This window comes from Peromyscus eremicus, chromosome X, assembly GCF_949786415.1.
Source record: "Peromyscus eremicus chromosome X, PerEre_H2_v1, whole genome shotgun sequence".
Classification (NCBI taxonomy): Eukaryota; Metazoa; Chordata; class Mammalia; order Rodentia; family Cricetidae; genus Peromyscus; species Peromyscus eremicus.
In genome coordinates this window covers 68,709,639-68,727,693 of record NC_081439.1, presented here as the reverse complement: position 1 = coordinate 68,727,693, position 18,055 = coordinate 68,709,639, and positions in this window count along the sequence as shown.

Below are 18,055 nucleotides of genomic sequence, written 5' to 3'. Positions count from 1 at the left end.
CCACATCACCACACTCCAAATGTCCTCCGATTCTAGTCCTCTCTCCCTTCCTTCCTCCCATCCTCCTGTTCCCATACCCACCTACCCTCAGTCCACCTCCTTTCCAGGGAGATCCATGAATCCTACTTAGAGTCCTCCTTGTTACACAGCTGTTTTTGTTCTGTTGATTGTAGCATGATTATCCTTTACTTAATAGCTAATATCCACTTATAAGTGAGTATATAACATGTGGGTCTTTCTGGGTCTGAGTTACCTCACTCGGAATGATTTTTTTCTAGTTCCATTCATTTGCCTGAAAATTTCATGATGTGATTTTTTTTCTTTTAACAGCTGAGTAATATTGAGTATAAATATACCACATTTTTTTTATCCATTTGTCAGTTGAGTGACATCTAGGTTGTTTCCAGTTTCTGGATATTATGAATAAAGTCACTATGAACACAGTTGAGCAAGTGCCTTTGTGGTGGGATGGAATGTCCTTTGGGTATATTCCCAAGATTGGTATAGCTAGCTGGCTCTTGAGGTGGATTGATTCCCAGTTGTTTGGGGAACTGCTACATTGGTTTCTATAGTGGCTGTACAAGTTTGCACTCCCACCAGCAATGGAGGAGTGTTTTCCTTTCTTACTCCACATTCTTGCCAGCACGAAGTGTCATTTGTGTTATTGATTTCAGATATTTTGACAGATGTAAGATGGAATCTTCAAGTAGTTTTGATTTCTATTTCCCTGATGGCTAAGGATGTTGAACATTTAAGTGTTTATCAGTCATTTGAGGAAGTCATTCCTCAATTGAGAATTCTGATTAGGTCTGTACCCCATTTTTTAATTGAATTATTTGGTTTGTTGACATTTAGTTTCTTGAGTCCTTTAAATATTTTGGATATTAGCCCTCTACTGTATATGGAGTTGGTGAAAATCTTTTCCCATTCTGTAGGCTACCATTTTATCCTATTGACAGTGTCATTTGCCTTACAGAAGCCTTTCAGTTTCATGAAATCTCATTTATTAATTGTTGATCTTACTGCTGGTATAATTAGACCAGCACCATTTGTTGAAAGTTCTTTCTTTTTTTCCCATTATGTCTGTCTGACTGCTTTACAAATAATGAGGTTTCTAAAGTTGTATGGATTTATATCTGAATTTTTTATTCTATTCCATTGATCAATGTATCTGTTTTTAGGCCAATACCATACAGTTTTTTTTTTTTTATTACTAAAGACCTGTTAATTCTGTGGGTTTTTTGTTTGTTTGTTTGCTTGCTTGTTTTTAAAAAGCTAGAGAAAGAATGGTAATGGTGTTTAGTGGATTAGGGGGTAGGGAGGAAAAGTGAGGACTTTGGGAAGGGAAACTGTGATCAGAATATATTATACAAAGCAAAAATTATTATGTGTGTGTGTGTGTGTGTGTGTGTGTGTGTGTGTGTGTGTGTGTACTATAGGGTCATCCAGATAATCATACTTTATAAATAATATGATTATCAAACTGAAATCAGTCTAAAACTATATATTACATTGAGACACCTACAAATTCTGAGATTTGATGTATAAATACATTTTGGAGGCTAAATACAATGCCTATCATAACAGTTAATATGTGTATTGGTCCCTTAAGTTGTGTAGTTATGAGGAAACACCCGAGAAACAAATTTTTAAACAGGAAGATTTATTTCCATTCACAGTTTCAGGGTTTTCATTCATTGTGACTTAATTCCATGGTTTCTGGGCATGCAATGAGGAAAAACTAATGGTCTGGAGGGCATGAGAAAAATTTTGCTCTCTTCAGCAAGGAGGAAAGAAAAATGGAAGGGGTGAGAGAAGGAGAGGAAGAATGGCCTACAACAATATAAATTTTCTCAACATATAACCCCAGTGACCTACTTCTTCTAGCTAAAACTTACCTTCTATCACACCAATTACCTCCTAATAGTCTGTCAATAATACATTAATCCATTGATTAAAATATTATTCCTCCTGATCATGCACTTCTCCACTGTGTCATGGTCTAAGAACTAATCCTTCAGCACAGAAGCCTGACATTTTTTTTCTTGTTGTTATTTATTCAAGACAGTGTAGTTTTGGTGCCTGTCCTGGATCTCACTCTGTAGACCAGGCTGGCCTAGAGCTCAAAGAGATCCATCTGGCTCTGCCTTCCAAGTGCTGAGATTAAAGGTGTGTGCCACCCCTGCCTGGCAGACATTTTATTACCAAAATAAGTTTATTTATGTTATTTTGCATGTCCGCCAAACAATTTTCTAAAAGTAGCCATATGATTTTGTATTGTCATCAGTTTATCAGAATCCATTATTTCCACTTCCTCACCAATAATTTTAATTACTCCCATCTTTAATGGTTACATGTGTTAGTTTTCCTGTTGCAACAAATACCTGTCAAAAACAAAGAGGATTTATTTTGGATACCAGATCCAGGGTATAGTCAATCATGATGATGCTGCAAGATATGCAAGCTTTTGGACACATGGCATCTACATTTGAGGCAACTAACCACATGGTGTCTACTGATGCTCTGCTCACTGTCTTCTTTCAAGTAATTGGAGCTACATTTTTATTTTTTGTATTTTTTGTATTTTTCTTATTTGACATATTTTAGCCAGGTTTACATATTTTATACTGTTAATAGTAACCTTTTGGATATGGAAAATCCAATACAGATATACAGGTACATATAAACAAATATATTAAATATTTATATAATTTGTGTATACTTAGACTTCAATCTGTTGGTAGGCTTCCATCCTTTGGCAATGGTGAATAAGCATGTTTTGTGATTATTGATTGATTCTCTATTGGACCCTGAGTGTGAATCAATTTTGGTGTATTAAACATTTTGCTCAAAGACTGTACTTTGCATGTAGGCTCTTTTCACAACTTGATTTGTGTGACCTTAAGATTCATATATGAGTCTTGGAGAGATAGCTCAGCAATTAAAAACAATTGCTGCTCTACCACAGGACCCTCATTTCATTCACTCACATGACTGCTCACATCCATGTTTAACTCCAATTCCAGGGGATAAAATGCCCACTTCTCGCTAATGAAGGCATGCATCATGCGTGTGTGCAGTGCACATGTACACATGCAGGCAAACACCATGCTGAAAATTAACAATAAATACATCTTAGAAAAAGGTTCATATTTGGAACCACACATACCAGTACCTCAGACAGTGACTATATCTAGAGATCAGGGCTTTAAAGTGCTGAGTAGGTTAAACTGAGTTCATCTATGTTCTTGTATTTTATAAGGGATATTTAGATATAACTCAATAGGATGCATTAATGCATGTACACAGATGATCCATCCTATGAGGGCAAATTTAGTAGACATGAAACTGCAAGGAAGGATCTTAGAAGCCAGCACTGCTCATAGTTTATTCTTAGATTTTTAGTTTAAAAACTATGAACAAATAATTTCATGTTGTTTAAACTATTCCTTTGTTTAAATAATGCTTTAGATTCTTATAATGAAAGAGCTACTCAGCTACCTTTATTCTAATTACTTAATTTTATCATACATTTATTAATTCCTTACTCCAACATCCTTTTACATCTTTTTCTGTTAATGATAATTTATTTGTTTCTTATTGTCTTAACATTTATTGACAGTGCTTCAACATCATAAAATTTCCTTTGTTAACTGGTTTGAATGTATTCCACAAATTTCAATATTTCATTTTTCCTAAAACATTTAAAAATTTAATTTTGGTAATTTTTTTATTCAAGAATTCTTTGATAATGTGTTTATATGTACGTATGTGTGTGTGTATATATATATATATGCACATATCTAATAATCTAAGATTATTGAAATTATTTTGTTTTTAATTTATAGTATTTGTTAATAATTTATATTTTTCAGAGGCTGTTTTTCCTCTACTTCCTGAATTTATTTATTTTTCTTTGGAGACATTTTTCTAAATATTTAGATCTTTTTCATCATTTGTCACATACAGATATTTTTAACTTTCTATTTATGTTTTTCAATTAACCATTATCAGATTAAAAATGACAGATGAGTTTTCTTACCTGGGTGCTATTCTTTTATATCTACTAAATTTTGATAAAATTTTACTCTGTATTTATTGAACAAATAATGTGGCCTTAATTTCATTATCTTGAATATTTTATACTAGAAAGTATAGATTTGGCTTTATTACATTTATAATATTTTGTTTGTAAAAATTGATATTGTTGTATATTTTTCAAATAAGGTTTTTTTTGTGACACAGTTTGATCTTGAACTTGTAATTCTTCAGCCTATCTGCTCTAATGGGTGTACCACCATGGTTGATTTTTTTCACCTATATTTTTTTTCTGATACTAGGAAATGAACTCAGAGCCTCACATAAACTAGGAATGTGTTCTACCACTTAGATGCATCTCCAACTTGCCTGTCTTTCATCACTGTTCTTTATCACATTAATTTAGATACATCATTTATTGATAATACAATTATGGCTTTTTCCTGTCAATCTATGTTATTTTACTTTCTATTATTCATTTTAAATCTATTTTTATTTTAACCTACTCTCATATTTATATTATAATTGAAAATGTTTCTGATATTGTCTTATGATTTTACAAATCTCTATAAAACTGGATCTATTGTCTCTTTTTTCTCTTTATTTTTCTATTTGTATAGTTGGATATTTAACCAAAACATAAAACCATTCATATTAATTCTGTACTTTTTTTGTGTGAATTACCAGTATGTCCAACTTATTTCCTTTTTTAAGTGTTAAAATTACTAATAAATATGTTTTTCTTTAACTTTTCTTACAATGAGTTTTAAGTAAAATGCATTTATTTATAAATAATACTTAAAAATAATCAGTTGGTGATTCTATTTTGACATGTTATCTCTGTTACGAATAGTTGTTCATTTTGTTTTGCTTTTTCACAGTTGTCTTATATCTAGATTGTTAGGGTATAAAGTCACTTCATATCCTAATGTCCTCTATATAATATAATTGTATTCTATGAAACTCATCATACAGGATTCAGTGGAGTAAATTTTCTAAGTTCCTATGAAATTTAAAGAATCCATGTATAATCTATATGTTCAAAGTTCAGCTTGAATGAATATAAAGTCCTTCATATATATTCTTAATTTACTTGCTGTGAAATTACCTACTGGATGAACTGTTATAGCCAAAGGGACTAAAATAAATCTGATGACAATTACTTTATAGATAATTTGATTTTTGTTTTGTGTAGGTGTTCTCCTTTAAGTTGAATATTTTCACTCAATGTATCTTAATGAGAGTTACAATGCAATGTTAACTTTCCAGGGTCTATAGTATTAAACACTAAAAAACATTTTGTCTCAGCTAAGTCTTTTAAAAGTATGTTTTGTGTTTATTCTGTTACATTGCCTTAGTTTTCTTCTCAAAATATGAGATATGTTTACATCACTCAGAGATACTGCAGGTTCAATTGAAGAATGTTTTGTAAAGTAAAATAGGAAATAAAGTGCATCTCAAATATTTTTGTTTCCCAGTACATACAATCATTATGTTTATACTACACTATTTTCTGTCAAGTGTGCAAAATCAACATGCCTTAATGAAACAGTGCACATAGGATGATTAGAATTTACTTCATTTCTTAAAATTGTTAATCAGGATTGTAGACATAGAGGTCAGTGATAGACTGCCATACCCTTGGTTTGAACCTCAGGGGGAAAAAAAGTTGCTAATCATTGTCAGAACCATAGGTTAGTCTTAATGATTTTGCAAGAAGGGTGTTTTTGCTTGCCTTGAAATCTATGGTTACTAACTAATTAGTGTGGTGGTTCATACTGCTGGACTGGCTGTGGCAACTGCATAAACTGAGACAAGAATGAGGTTTGCTGCATTTACTGATTCTTAATCTGATGGGAGATTTCTTTGTAGCACATGGTTACAACTTCTTTAAAACTGGTAATGAATCCTGTTGAGCTCTGTCAAAATTTCATCCAAGGTTCTGTAATATTCTTTATACTTCATTTCCATAGGAATCAACTACTGATGCATTAAAGTCTTTGGATGAGATTTAAATAATTTACTTACATTGTGAGGTTACAATTTTAAATGTAATTCTCTTGATACTTCAGCTGCTTCTTCCATTGAAATCTTGAGTCCTTCAAAGTCATCCACAGGAGTGGAAATCAATTTCTACTAAACAGTTGTGAATTTTGTTATTTCGTCCCCCTCCAATGGATTGCAAATGTGGTCAACAGCATCTACAAGTATAAATCTATTCTGGAAGAATTCAATTTACTTTACCCAGGTGCATTGTTAAAATTCTGAATCTCACAAATTGTATTGTTGTACCACAATATTGAAAAGTAGATTGATTCCTTGGTGTATGTGTGTGTACTGTAGAAAGGATGCCATGCTACTAGCAAGAGAGGATGTAATAATAAGCTCAAAAGTCCCTATCACAAATCATGAGTGAATGGACCCATTATCAACTAATAGAAATATGTTGTCAGTAATCTATCATTTGTTGTTCTTGAACAGTATGAAGAAACAATGGTTTAGAATATTCAGTAAACCATGCTGTAAACACATGTACTGTCATCTAGGTTCTGTTGCTCAATTCATAGAGTATAGACATAGTAGATTTAGCAGAAGTCTTAAGAGCTCTAGAATTTTCTGAACAGAAAATTAACATTGACTTCAACAAAGTCCCCCAATGCATTAACCAATAAGATGAAAGCTTTTGAATCTTTAAAACTGTATACTGACTTTTTTGCTGTGAAAGTACTACTATTGCAAAATAAAGCTGATTTATTCACATTGAAAACATGTTATTTAGTTTGATTTTGGTTTTTCCATCTTATTTTATCTGAGTTTATTTGTGATGACATGTATCATTTTCCCACACCACTACCTGTTTAATTTCATCATGTTTTATATATTGCTCAGATAACATTGATTATATTCTATATTATAGTAAGTAATACAAGACTATATCTAAATCTTGTTCCTAGACATGGAACTCCTTGAAGGCAAGGACAATAAATTTGTCCTTTTATACTATCTTGTCTGCCTAAGAAATATATAATTTCTATATAAAATGACACACATATATATATATATATCACTTTGAAGTAGTATTTCCAAATGAATAACTTCATTTCACAATAATAATTATAACACATTTAGGAATTTTGATGAGCAGTTTGACTGTCGATAATATTTGACTTTTCATTAAACAATTCAAAGCCTGAAATTCTAAAAATTTTTTGGAAATATTAAGAATAGACCCAGATGAATAGGGTCATCACTATTCTCCACCTCAGCCCCTGGAACCCATATACCTAAAGAGTCTGGAATGTCTGGTGGAAGCTCCACCTCAACACCCCTCCCCCATCTCTGTCTCCCCAAACCCTGCTCTGTCTCAAGCCCACCAAACACCACTCCTCCCTGAGAGATGCTCACGACCAATCCCACAGGGTATTTAAACTGCACCCCAGAAAACAGACACATGTTTTTTTGGTCTCTTTTCTCTCTATCATCTCTGCAGGACCAGAGAATCTCCTGGGGATATTTTTACCCATTAAACTTGGGCTTTTTCTTAATTCTGTTTGATTCGGTCTGATTTGGATTGCTGCATTGGCAGAGAGAGGCTTACCAGGGTACAGAAGCTTTTCATCTGGAGGTACTACCAAGGGGGCTGATTTTCCCCCACGGGCCCAGGGCCATGTGGTAGGAAAACATCTTCTCCCCCATACCTGGTCTCCACCAGACTAAGACCAGTTTTCAGCTGGATAAATTGTCCTTTCCAAGTCATTGCCTTAGAGACCTAGGGCCTCCTCTGATTTTAGGGGTGTCCTGCCAAAGATGAGGCCGTGCCAGGCCCCCAACCCATTCTGAAGCAAAGACCTGCCTTTGTTCCAAGGGATCCTTATTCAGAAGATGTTCTGTTCAAGGGAATTATCCACACACACCCTTTTTTGACCCAAAGCCTACCATAGTGGATGCATTGCACTAGGCTTCAGGTTCCAGCATAGGCATAGACTTGTGAAATGGGCACCTGTAATTCAAAGCTGGATCCACAAATGCCCCTAGGGTGTCTTTGAAAAAATCTATTCAAATTGAGACTATCTGACACCATCTGTCCTGAACAACAGATTTCTCTGAGCACTAAGGCAACAATGCACTCATGATAACTAGTCTAGGTAATCTCCTGAGAGAACCTTGAAATTTTCCATCCTCAGTGATCTTGAAAATTTTTGTCGCAGTAGAGATAAGTAGACAGAACCACCTTACGTCCATTATTTTTGGATTCTGTGTTCCCAACCTTCCTATAGCAACCAGTGTCCCACAGCACTGGTATTGTTGGCTAAGGTCACTGCGCCTCCAGATTCCCGCCTATCTGGGAACTGGGACCCTGAAAATTCCGCTCTGACTATACTGCTGGAGACAATGGCCCCTTCCCCATTCACCAGCAACCCAACTTACCCATTCCCCTCTTATGATGCTACATATTCCATCCAGTGGCCAACATTCCTTACATTCCTCCCTCTATCCACCCCTCCCCCCTTTTCCCCCTACAGGACAAAGGTTGAAGACCAAATTCTTCCTCCTTACCCACCTTCCTGTCCTCCCACCTCCACTGCCCCTTATTCCCCAATGCCACAACCTACATCCTGGTCCCCTTTTACACACTGGCCTAACAACTGCCTACCCTTGAATCCTCCCCAGTGTCTTCTCATACCCGATCTTTTAGACTCCTGCCCTCGCTCTTCCAGACTCCTCTTGTTCTTATCACTTTTACACAGGTGAAACAGTGGAAGTGGCCACCTGTGTTCTAGTCTAACCCATTGGGCCTTCGAACTGGGCCAATGCATTCTTCTCCAAACAACTATACGCCACCATCTGTGGATGGCATCCATGCTTAAAAGCCCTAGCAGCAGTGGCTGAACTCCCACAGTAGGCTCTCAAGATCACCCTGTTCCAGACAATTCTCTCTCCTTCCTTAGGCCCTCATGAGTCCAAGTTTTTCATTAACAGTTTCTAGAAAACCCTCAAATTACCTTGGCCTCAAGTCTTGCCCTAAATCCTGCAACCCTCCTTCCTTACCCCTACCCCTCTGGTCCCTCTTTTCAGTCCTGCCCAGAGTCTTTGGAGGTTTTACACTCACCCCAGCCTGGTCTCCTAGACCAACTGCTCATAATCCCCCAACTCACCCTGTTTTTTGAGGAAGTTCTCTTATAGACAGATCAGGAAACTGCCAGATGGCATATGCAGAGTTCTCTTCCACTGAAACAGTTGAAGCAACCTGCCTGCCAATGGGAACCTCTTCACAAAAGGCCAAATTAGTTGCCATGACTACAGCACTCCAGATAGCCAAGGGTAAATGGGCTAGCATCTATACTGACTCTCAATATGCCTTTTAATATGCCGTACCCATTCTGTTGTTCAGAGGGAAAGGGGCTTCCTCACTACCAGGGTCACTCTCATAGTTAACAGACCCCTTATAGCCAAGCTCTTGGAGGACCTCCAACTAGATGCAGAAGTAGCCATAATTCACTGCTGGGGACACCAGTCCTCCAAGGACCCAGTGGCCTTAGGCAATGCCAAAGCTGATGCAGTAGCCCGGGAATGGCTTCCACCTCCTCTGGATCAACAGAACATAGGAATGGCTTCCACCTCCTCAGGATCAACAGAACATAGTTTGTTCTTGAAACCCTCCTATCAGCCATGTTATCAACCAGAAGAGAATTTTTTTTTTATTTTTATTTTATTTATTTATTTATTTATTTTTTTTACTAGAAACTTGCCTTCTCTGCTTCCTCAAGAAACAGATGGCTGGGATCTCCAGGGTGGCAGATAACCAGATGCCCTTCCACTCACACCTCCTGCTGAGTGTTAGCCCACAAACACCTGACTATCCCCTTCCCCACATTGCTCCTCCCGACAGGAAGCAACTGGACATGAAGCAGTACCCATATACCCAAGGAGTCTGGGATATTGTGGTGGAAGTTCCGCCTCAACTCTCTTTCCCCATTTCTCTCTCCCCAAAGCCAGCCATGTCTCAAGCCTGCCAAACACTGCTCATCCCCTAGGAATTCTCAAGACCACTCCCACAGTTTATTTAACCTGCACCCCAGAAAACAGACACATGATTTTCAGTCTCTCTTCCCTGTCTCCTCTCTGGGAGGCCAAAGAATCACCCGGGAATGTTTTACCCATCTAACCTGGGCTTTTTCTTAATTTGGTTTGATTTGGTCTGATTTGGATTGCTGCATCTGTTGAGAAGTTCATTGGGGTGCAGAAACTTTTCAATCACTATTTATTTCTTTAAGATAGTTCAAAATGATGTCTCAATTATACCACTCTTTAAACTCTTTAAAGGACATATCTAACATTTAAATTTGATATGTATATCTGTGAAACTCAGTTAACATGAAAATACACATACACACACAAACATATCTGTCGATCTATCTATCTATCTATCTATCTATCTCCCCTAGAGTTTATAAAATGATATATTTATTATATATTTCTAAAATAAATTTTTGTTATGATCATTTAAAAACTATAGTCACTGTAAAATTACCCATTTGTGTTTACATTTATAGGCTTACTAACAACATAATTTTAATTTTTTACTATTTATAAATTTATTCCAACTAATTTTTATATTTTTTCTTTCTAAAAATTGAATTTTCTTCTCAAGAGTTTCAGAGCCTAGAAGGTGATAACTTCTTGCATTAGACATTATTGCCTAATATCTTTTAAGAACATCTATATAAAGAAAAATCAGTATGAGCTAATATTTAGAAAGTCTTGTTTTTGGTATACACCAATTATTATAATTTGTTCTGATGTATCACATATCATGACAGGGCTAGACAGTGAAAAATTCCACCATCTTGTATTCGTACTGAAGCCATTTCTGGTTTAAGTAGAATTTCATCTCCTTCATGGAGAATCCCATAGAAAATTACTCAACTGTATTCTAGGAACCAAAGCTCTGGATGTCCTAGCTAACTTATCTTAGCTTCTGTTAAATTGCCTGTTTATATCAAACCCCCTACAGCTAACTGCTTATCTTATTGTTAAAATTGCCTGTTGCAAATTGCTTGCTATTGCAAAGCACTGCCCCCTTCCTGTGTGGCTGTGAGATGCCAGATTATAGTTTCTGCCTTTAAAATCCCAATATTCTGGGCACTGGAGTTCACACCTCAGCCTCAGTCTCAGATCACTTGGGTGTTGTTCCAGCTAGTTGGAATAAAGACTTACAACTGAATACACTGTATTTGAGTGGTCATCTCTGGTGGGGTTCAATAACAATATTGCAATTTTGTGTAACAAATCCTAATTGGTCTTAAAAATAAAAACCAAGAGTCAGATATAGGGGTAAATACTAAAAGATCAGAGAGACAAAACAACAAGCCACAGCCACCACCTCTTACCTGGCCAACTAATTAGCCTGAAAAAGCCTGAGTTCCTGTCTCCTCCCACCTTATAGTCCTCTCTCTGCCCAGCCATATCACTTCCTGTGTCCACCTCCCTAGTGCTGGGATTAAAGGCATGAGAACCCAAGTGCTGGGATCAAAGGTGTGTGCCACAACTGCCTGGCTCAGTTTCTCTTTTAGAGTCAATCTTGTGTAGCTCAGGGTAGTCTTGAACTCATAGAGATTCATCTGCCTCTGCTTCCTGAGTACTGGGATTAAAGGTGTGTGCCACCACTGCCTGGCCTCCCTGGCTAACTAGTGACTTAGCTCCACACTCTGATATTCAGGCAAGCTTTATTTGTTAGATCACAAACAAAATATCACTACACATTTTCTTTCTTAGCAATGTCAATTTATCTGAGTCTAGTTTTCTTTTCATTTTAGTGAAAAATAAAAATTATCAGAACTAATTATGAGTAAAGAATGAAAATTACCTCAAACATATCTAGTGCAACAATTCCTTAGTCAAATCCTATTAATTGAACACTGTATGAGTTACATACACATCCATCAATATCTGTTGTTGAAATGTTAGTATATTACTATAAATTGAAATAGTTCAGTGAACCAATTATTGATTTTACTCTTTATCATTATTAATATCTCCAAATCATTGTTTTATCTTTAAATAAATAAATATTGTAATCAAGTATGCAGTGAAGTACCATTGTTTATTTCCTATTTGATAGTGAATCCACTTTGGTGGAAGAGTCCTGCTTTTATTTGGGCATTCATTTGCCTAAGTATTCGAGGAAGTGGATAGTCTACCAGTCAAATATTTGAGTATGGATTTAGCAAATCATGAAAACTTATTCCTCTTATCATGGTTTGATTAAGTATAAGCATGTAAAAATGATCTGTATGGTATGATTATGTCACCTAGTATCTAAATATTCTTACTTAGTTCTTAATACGTGAATTTCAAGTCAAAGAATGGAAAATGGGTAGAAGATTTAGATCTGCAACAAGGGTGAGGCTATATTCATGAAAGAATTTGATACATGTATGGCACTGCTTAAGGAAAAAAAATACCCTTTTCACATTCATTTTATAAGAAATAGAAAAAAAAGAAAGTCTCTATCCCTGCAAGAGGACTATCCCTGACAAAGGATAGCATCTGTCTTTTCCTGTTTCTTTACTGACATGATTCTTGCTCATGCAATAAATAATCTACACTTTGGTATTTAATGCCATCCCTTTTTGTCTCTATACCTTGACACATTTTGAGATTCAACAAACATTTGTCTTGACTTCTTCCCTCAACACTCTTTATCAAAAATGGCAGTGTGAAGCAAACTGGAATGTAAATTGTGTTTTTATTTTTTAATAACTGTAAAAATTGCTTTTCTGTCAAAACTGACAAATTCTTATTAGTGTGCTGACCTTGGAATTGTTCATCTGTACAGTTCTAAAACACCCAAATAAATGGACGTGTGTCAAAGTGAATGGTATCCTAGAAACCTACATTCAGAAAATGCTAACCATAAAAAAGCTTAAAGATTCTCTCCTAGATTTAAAAAATATATATTCTGGTATTCTCACAGGATTATGCTAAAGTCCTGGGAGTTTATATATCTGAAAGTAGGGTTTAAATGGCTCTTGTTCTATTCCACAGAGTTTGAATTGAAGAACAGTTTGAGAATAAAATAATTGGCATTATGTTTAACACATTATGTTATGTCAATGACAACATACCAATCTATGCTTTGGAGATATTCTTTTTTTCACTAATAATAAAAGCCTTTGGATGGGAAGATGATGTGTACACCCCATTTCTGTTTTCACTTTTGAAGATCAAAAACACATCACTTGATGCCTTAAGCATGAGTATCTCACCCACTTCTTGATCCCTTTGTTATGAAAAACCTATTCCACTACCACGGCCTTTTTAAATCTCACCTTAAAACCTTCGTTTTTCTGACTGTAGACCTTGTTATGTGTGTCTGTGTTTGAATGTGTATGTTTCCACCTAGACTTAGTTTTAGAGGTTTGTATTTGTTCTTTTCTTTTAAAAGACTTTATTTAGTTGAAATGTGACAATCAACTGTTCCTGATATACGATTATTTCAAAATCCTGAAATATCACTATTTACTTTCTCTTAGTCACTTTTAAAGTCATAGCAAACAAACAAATAAACAAACAAACAAACAAAAACATCACATGCTTTGAATTCTATGCTAAATATTTTTACTTTTACCACAATGTACAAAAATGTCTTGAGAATAGCCTTGGACAAGTGAGGAACATTTTGAATATTATTTTTGGTAATTTTGATACTCTGTTAGGCCAAAGGAGAAACAATGTCCATGACAGTCTGATTAAAGCAAGATGTATTTAGAAGTGTACAAGGGACTGGGCAGACAACTGTATCCCCCTATGTTGAGGTTTCAGACAGCAGCCCCTCACTGGCTTTTGAGGTCTCTTTTATGGGTAAGGGTTAGGGTTGATAGAAAACAGCTGTTGGGATAATGGCTGCTAGCACCTAGACAGAAGAGTAGGGAACTCAAGTCTCAAGGCCCTTGGGGGGTAGTAGATAAGTGTGATAGTAACATCTGGATTGAAGAATGGATGATTTAGGGCTCAAGGCTGCCTGTGGGTGTAGATAAGTGCATGTGGAAGGGGAAATTATCACAGGTGTTAGGGAATTTAGCAAGGCAAAAGGGATGGGTATACATCATTGGGTTACAAGTTCAGCATAGGTTGAAAAACTGGTTTGCAGGATACATTCATTAGGCTTAGGAAACAGAAACTTATTCATGTAAAGGTATGGAGACTTAGTAACAATGTATAACAATGTGGCTCCTTACCAATATGGCTCCTGTTTTGGTTTCACAACTTCCATTGGATTATTTTAAAATCTCCAGAGCTTGTTCTGTCAACTGGTCATTTAGAAGTGATATTACTATACTCCCTAAGATCTGCACTTAGAGCTATGAGTTATGCAAACAGACATTTCTCTAGTCTAGTAATCAACTTGTGGGCTGCAACCATTTGGGTGGGGGTTACATCTCTGATATCTTATATATCAGATATTTACATTATGATTCATAAGAGTAATAAAATTACAGTTAGCAACTATCAACTAAAATAATTTTATGGGTGGGGGTCACTGCACATGAGGAACTGTATTAAAGAGTCTCAGTATTGAAAGGTTGAGAACTGCTACTCTAGTCTTACTGCTTAGTAAAAAACTTTGGTGTGAGGATATATTAGTACATACTGGTTGTAAAATTTTAAAGATATTTATTTATTTACTTATTTATTTACTTATGTATCTAGTTGTGAACCACCAGAAGTCTATGCTGGGAACTAAACAGGTCCTTTGAAAGGCCAAGAAGTATTCTTAAACACTGAGTCATCCTTCCAGGATCTAGTACTCAAAATATATACAAGGAACATCTTATTGTCCTTCTAAACAAATTGGCTGATAATAGCCATGTTACAAGGTCTTGACAAATTAAATGTGTTCATGATATAAAATAATACAGTATTTGGTTCAGAGTTAATACTAAGTAGATTTTATATAACTATAAATAATAATATTAGCTCCTGCAATAATAACTATCATGACTGCTATAAGAGTAAGTACTCTGAACAGAGAAATGCTTCATATCTCTGTGAGTGCTTTACTATTTGAATCTCAATATGCTTCCTGATCACTTCAAAGAATCTTTTATGTCAGTTTTCTTCATAGCTTGTCAATGTGGAAGTAGAAAATGTGAGATCTGTTTTTGCAACCTTAAATGTCCACAGTACACAAAAAAATTTAAATTAAATGATTGGTCTATTTTCAAATCTCTCACACCAAGATACTGTGTCCATCTTATTTTGCTTCTTAAAGAGTTTTTCATACTGTCCTCCTAAACTGTCTGTAGGCTGCACGAAGAAAGTACTAAAGTATACCTAACTATGATTATTGATGCACTGGAGTGATACTTGAACTCAACATGCCAGCACAATACGTAAGAGATTTTCTTCAAAGATCTAGAAAAATTCATTTCAATGAAATAATCATAGTCTATTCAGAACAGTTAATTAATAAGTAGCTGACAATTAAGCATCATTATTTCCTGGAACTTGATTCATGTCTTTCTTAATTGACTTCTTTATCTATCCATCCTTTCTCCATCTAACCACACATCAAACTAACCAGCCTATCGTTTCTTTTTTTCAATAGTTTAATTTTTTAAAAAATTCTTATTACCTTCCATACACAAAGAATGTCATTGAATTTTGATGCTCTGAAAATATTTGGAAATATAGAAAAATAAATAAGTTTTCTGTCTTCAAGTATATCACAATGCAAGAAGAATATACATTACATGTAAAAATGATATGTGCTATAGTAAAATAATATCTGAAGTGTTTACAAATATAGATATATTCCAGGTGGCAGTGGCACACGCCATTAACTCCAGCACTTGGGAGGCAAAGCCAGGTGGATCTCTGTGAGTTTGAGGCCAGCCCGGTCTACAGAGCGAAATCCAGGACAGGCACCAAAACTATCACAGAGAAACCCTGTCTCAAAAAACAAAACAAAACAAAAGAATATAGATATATGACCAAATCATGTTAAAGAAAAGACTTGAAGACATATAGCAATTCTGTAAGTTGTTATGGATGAATGAACTCTATATGTTAAAGAAAATCTTCACAGGCTTAACAAACACCATACTCAATGATACACAGCTGTAAAGCCTACAATTCCTTGGATAGATGGAATCAAGTTGCTTTCATTTACTGAGAATGTCCCATAAGTTAAATGGTTCATGTAAATGTAAATAGAGAGATTGCTTCAGAGGAAAAAAAAAACTTTGCAAAGGACTCTAGGAACTGATCCCATTTATATAAAAACATGCCTGAAGAAATCCATCCATTGGAACTTACTATCATAAGCATCTGCAACTGTACCAAATGACAGAGAACACACTTCCCAAGTAGTCAATTGTCTCATATTTTACTATATTTTTCTACATAATAATTGATTTTATTTACTGGTTAACTTAAAATCATCTTTCATGAATTTAAACATCTGGAAAGGCAACTTTCACTTGAGAGTTGATCTTTCTACAATGATTATGTAGGCAATTATGGCCACTTATTGGCCTATGTGTTTGTGAGACTTACCAAAATAGAAAAGATGGACAGTAAAATTGCTTTATAGAAAGGCACTTGCCACCAAGCATGATGACCTAAATTTGCTCTGAGACTCACTTTGTAAAAGTATAGAAACAACTCACAAAGTTGTCTCCTAACTTCCATAGCACACTGTGACACATGTCTGTACACACAGAAAAAAGGAATAAATTGATGCAATAAGGATAATTTTTGTGGCTAAAGGATAATTTTAAAAAATGAAGACAATTTTTTCCTCAGTAGCTCAAATATTTAGGGAAAAAGCCTTTATATCTAGAAATTCATCATTTTTTAATTTAAAAAATATTTCTATAACATTTAAATGGTCAGAGGAATGTCACAATACCGAATTTCTCTCTATATATGCATGTTTAAAAATGAGAAATGTTTCTGTGCTTAAGAGCAATGGCTGTTCTTGCAGAGGACCCAGGTTTAATTCACAGCACCCATCTGTAACTCCAGTTTCATAGGATCTGACTCCTTCATCTGACTTCCCTGGGCTCCAGGCATACATGAAGACAAAAGACATAAAATAAAATAACACATAATACATAAAATAATAATAACAACAATAATAATAATGTGTTCCTTTTCTGCTTAAATTACTTTTCATGCATATTTGTCATACTCTTTCCTTCCATGAACTCCTCCCATATCATTCTCACCTACTTACACACCCAACCTAATGCTCTCTTTCTCTCTCTTCCTCTCTCTCAAAAATGAAACCGTGACAGCATACACAAGGCTATGTACTATATCAAATCAGACAAAATCCCAGCATGAAAAAGGGGAAATGGACACAAAATCTCACCCCTAATCAAAAAGCTTCTTGCAATTGATACCTGCTGGGAAAGGGTAAATCAATCCTCTACTATGTAATGTCTCTAGGTACATCAACCATACACCAGGGCAGGCCCTGTACACAGGAGTAAGCTGACCAACACAAAATGGACTCTATACTTTTTGGTGTGCTTTGTGTTGTTTTGTCTTACTTTGATATTTTCTATCATATATGTGTGTTTGTGTATGTGTTTGTGCTTGTGTGTGTGTGTATTTTAAAAGGTATCTTTGTTTTATTTTCATTTCTATCTTTAATATCTTCTGGAAGTAACGTGGAACAGCCCCATGGGGTAGTGCATGCCTTCGACCCCAGCACTCACAAAGCAGAGGAGTTGTCTTAAAACATTAATAATAGTAATAATAACAAGAAGAAATTAATAAGTGTGTGAAATCATCACGTAAAAGTTTTCTATATTGCTTAAAATAGATCCATGCTGGTAAATGGGAGAAATGCCTTAATGTATATAAACACTAGAGAATTTAGTAAACAGTTATTCTAAAAATAAATTGTCTTCCATTGTGCATAAAAAGGATACATTATACTAGTTTTTTTTCTCCCATGCTTTCTTTTCCCTTAAGTAATGTGTAGTATACCCTAAGGAAAAAT